Genomic DNA, 4,685 nt, shown 5'->3' with positions numbered 1-4,685 from the left:
ATTTGGTGGAAATTAAGAAGCAGATTAAGGAGTTACTGGATAAAGGATATATTTGCCCAAGTTCTTCGCCTTGGGGGACCGCCAGTACTTCTAGTGGAGAAGAAGGATGGATCGTTAAGGATGGTTGTCGATTATCTAGGATTGAATGAAGTAACCGTCAAGAACAAGTACCCACTACCGATGATTAATGATCTGTTTGATCGTTTGCAAGGAGCTAAGGTATTTTCCAAGATCGATCTGCGATCAGGATACCACCAGTTGAAGATTCGAGAACAGGATATTCCTAAGATAGCTTTTACCACCAGGTATGGGCTGTACGAGTATACCGTTATGTCATTTGGTCTGGCAACGCACCTGCATATTTTATGAAAATGATGAACAAAGTGTTTATGGAGTTCTTGGATAAGTTCGTCGTAGTGTTCATTGATGATATTCTGGTTTACTCGAAGAATGAAGAGGAGCATAAGGAGCATTTGCGTTTGGTACTTGGAAAGCTCAGAGAACATCAATTATATGCCAAGTTCAGCAAATGTGAGTTTTGGTTGAAGGAAGTAGGATTCCTCGGACACGTTATATCTGGAGAAGGTATAGCAGTTGATCCCACTAAAGTTGATACCGTGACCAAGTAGGAAGCACCAACCACGGTTGGAGAGATCCAGAGTTTTCTTGGACTCGCAGGATACTACCGGAGATTTATTGAGAATTTCTCAAAGATTGCGAAACCTATGACTGAGTTGTTGAAGAAAGATACCAAGTTCATATGGACGGAGGAATGTGAGGCTAGTTTTCAGGAGTTGAAGAAACGCTTGGTTGCTTCACCAATGTTGATTTTGCCAGACCAGACCAAGGATTATGAGGTGTATTGCGACGCTTCATGTCGAGGACTTGGAGCAGTGCTTATGCAGGAAGGGAGAGTTGTTTCATATGCCTCAAGACAGCTTAAGCCTCATGAGTTGAATTATGCTACGCATGATTTGGAGTTAGCAGCCGTAGTGCATGCACTGAAAACTTGGAGACATTTTCTGATTGGAAACCATTGCGAGGTGTATACGGATCATAAGAGTTTGAAGTATATTTTCACACAGAAGGAGTTAAACCTCAGACAAAGGAGATGGTTGGAGCTCATCAAGGATTATGATATGAGATTGCATTATCATCCCGGGAAGGCTAATGTAGTAGCTGACGCATTAAGCCGTAAGAGCCATGTCAATACGTTAATGACGGGAGAAATACCAAGGGAGTTAGCCGAAAATCTTTGAGAGTTATGCTTAGAAATAGTCCCGAGAGGCTATGTAGCAGCATTGGAGATTCAGTCTACATTGATGGATAAAATCAGAGAAGCTCAAAGGAATGACAAGGAGATCGCTTCTATTAAGGAGAAACTTAGCAAAGGAAAGGCTAAAGGATTTCGTGAGGATGAGCACGATACCCTATGGTTTGAAGACCGTGTTTACGTGCCCAATGACCCGGAGATCAGGAAGTTGATACTGCAAGAGGCACATGATTCACCATATTCGATTCACCCAGGAAATACCAAGATGTATTTGGATTTGAAGGATATTTTCTGGTGGACCGGAATGAAAAAGGATATTGCGGAGTACGTAGCAGTTTGTGATGTATGCCAGAGAATAAAGGCAGAGCATCAGAAGCCAGCAGGACTGTTACAACCATTGCCGATACCCGAATGGAAGTGGGATAAGTTAGGCATGGATTTTATCACGGGATTGCCCAAGACTCGTTCAGGCTATGACTCGATTTGGGTTGTAGTCGATCGGTTGACGAAGGTAGCTCATTTCATCCCGGTAAAGACCACTTACACCAGTGCTAAGTTGGCAAAGATATACATGACCAGGATCGTATGTCTACATGGAGTTCTGAGGAGTATCGTATCAGATAGAGGAACCCAGTTTACCTCAAAATTCTGGAAGCAGTTGCGTGAAACTTTGGGAACCAGACTAGAATTCAGTACAACTTTTCATCCACAAATAGATGGACAGACCGAGAGAGTTAATCAGATTTTGGAGGATATGCTGAGAGCTTGTGCGCTGGATTATGGATCTAGTTGGGACGACAATTTGCCATATGAAGAATTTTCTTACAACAACAGCTATCAATCTAGTTTAAAGATGGCCCCTTTCGAAGCCTTGTACGGAAGGAGGTGCAGGACACCGTTGTCATGGGACGAAGTTGGAGACCGCCAGTTGTTTGGACCTGACTTGATTAAAGAGTCTGAACAGAAGGTGAAATTGATTCGCGATAGGCTCAAGATAGCCCAGTCCAGACAGAAGAGTTATGCAGATTCAAAATGCAAGGAGACAGTTTACGAAGTTGGAGATAAAGCTTATCTTCGAGTATCTCCACTTTGGGGAACAAAGTGTTTTGGAGTTAAAGGAAAGTTAGCACCACGATTTGTAGGACCATATCGAGTTTTGGAGCGTATGGAAGAAGTGGCCTACAAGTTGGAATTGCCTGAAGGATTGTCAGGAGTTCATGATGTGTTCCACGTTTCTCAGTTGAAGAAGTGACATGCGGAGATGGCTGACATACCCCTGAGAGATACAGTGCCATTGGAAACTATTCAGTTGGATAACGATTTGACCTATGAGGAGAAACCAGTTAAGATTCTCGAGTTTGCCAGTCGAGTCACTCACAGCAAGGTTATCAAGTTTTGTAAAGTTCAGTGGAGCCACCACACGGAGGATGAAGCCACCTGGGAATGAGAGGAAGATTTGTTGGACCACCCTCACCTATTTTCTAGCCAACCCGAATCTCGAGGGCGAGATTCATCTTAAGGGGGTAGGTTTGTAACATCCCAAATTTTCAATTTGGAATGTTATACATTAGATCATCATTGCATATCATATTTTATTTGCGTTTCATTTTGATCCTAGAAATTCTACGCAACTCAAGGACCCATGGAGAGAGTTGGGGATTTCGTTATTTTCATATTTGAGTTTTCTCAAATTTTGAGAATAGGATCATTTGATTTTATTCATTTTATCATCAATTGTTTCTATTACAAAAATATGAGAGAAGGAATAAAATGACTTTCCCAAAATAAAGAAATATTGAGGATTTAAAAATAAAATCAAATAAGATTTTATTTCAGAGTTTTTCGTTATTTTATTTGAATTTAGGGAAAATGTGCGTTTTTCAAAATTGCATTTAGGCCCCAAATAAAGGTTCACCTTGTGCGGCTTGATTTTAGAAACCCGGGAAAATTTATTTCGGAATTTTTGGAGTCCGTTTAGTATTTCTTTTCATTTTTCTTCCACGCGTAATTATTTTAAAAAAAACAACGAACCGACCTAGGGCGGTGTCCGACTAGGACTCCCGGCCCGTTAGGCTATATAAGCCGGGGGAGAGGCCCGGCCGAAGCTAACCCTACCCGCCCCAGCCCCCAGCGCCCGCCGCCGCCGCCGCCGCACGCCGCCCGAGGTTCGCCGCCTCGATTTCCGCGCCGTTTTTTTCCGAAAAACCGTTCAGTTTTTCCATCGGTTTTTTTTAGTTTTGGTTTTTTTAAATAGATCGGGTTTTTCCGGTTTATTTAATTCATCGAGCGTTCATCATTTTTTTTCTCGAATTAAATCCGCGATTTTTCTGATCGCGATTCCTAACCCGATTTTCGTTTTAGTATAACTTTTCACTCGTTTATCGGAATCAGGCGATTCAAGCGCCTGGAGTTTCGTCTCGAAACCCTCTATCCGTTTAACCAACTTAAACAAGTTTTTGCCACTGTAAAATTTGCCTTAGATCCAGATTAGTAGAACAAAGTTGTTTTCTTTCGCCGTTTGACTTTTGTTGCTTCGTTCGATTTGATTCTTTTTGCAAACCGGAGTTCTTAACTTGAACCTTCTGGTTAGATCTCTTATTTGACTTTTACATGTGCATTAGATGAGTAGTTATTATATGCTTGTTTGTTTGTCTGCGATAGAATACCCGGAGTGCGTCGCCTGTTACTTCGAATCGCTAGGTTTCCCGGATCATCAGCAAGGCAAGTAACACTTTGATCATACCTTTTCTACAACCCAGTTTTATTGCATTAGATCAATCCTCACACACTGCATGACTAGGATCTAATTAAAATGTGGGATGGGAAGTAGTTGAGGTAGTACCTATTACCTGTTTAATATCAAACCTTTGGGAGTTACTTCTACGTTTGCTTTTTATGCCATGCTATGCTAGTAGACGTGGATTGGGTGAGTGATATCCATGACAGATGTGAGTTTGTTAATTAATGGTTTATCTAAGGTGGCAACTTAAATACACATCTGGGTGGATTGAGGCACCTGGGTATTCCAGGACTTGCCTGTTTTCTTTTGGACCGCCACCCAGGCTCAAAGGGATCATGAGACTATTCATACTAGAAACTTCTGTGTGCAGCCACAAGCTATTATGGGCTCTAGCATAGTTGACTAAGTCATGCGAACTCTTACAGTGGTAGACTAGCAGATGTAGGTGGTACGGTCTACCCGATCGTAAGGTACGAGCGCTTCTGAAAGACTATGTCTCGGTCATCCGTCTTCTCAAACACCATGTAGTGCGAGAAACCAAACGGAGGCGATCGAGTCTTGTGGGGAAAAGTGCGCAAACCTCTGCAAAGTGTAACAAACTAATCATGGTTAGCCTTGTCCCCGGTTATGGACAATCTTGAGTATCTAGTACTTGGATTATCATGTGAATCT

Source organism: Triticum aestivum, chromosome 1A (assembly GCF_018294505.1).
Source record: "Triticum aestivum cultivar Chinese Spring chromosome 1A, IWGSC CS RefSeq v2.1, whole genome shotgun sequence".
Classification (NCBI taxonomy): Eukaryota; Viridiplantae; Streptophyta; class Magnoliopsida; order Poales; family Poaceae; genus Triticum; species Triticum aestivum.
This window is presented reverse-complemented; position numbering follows the sequence as displayed.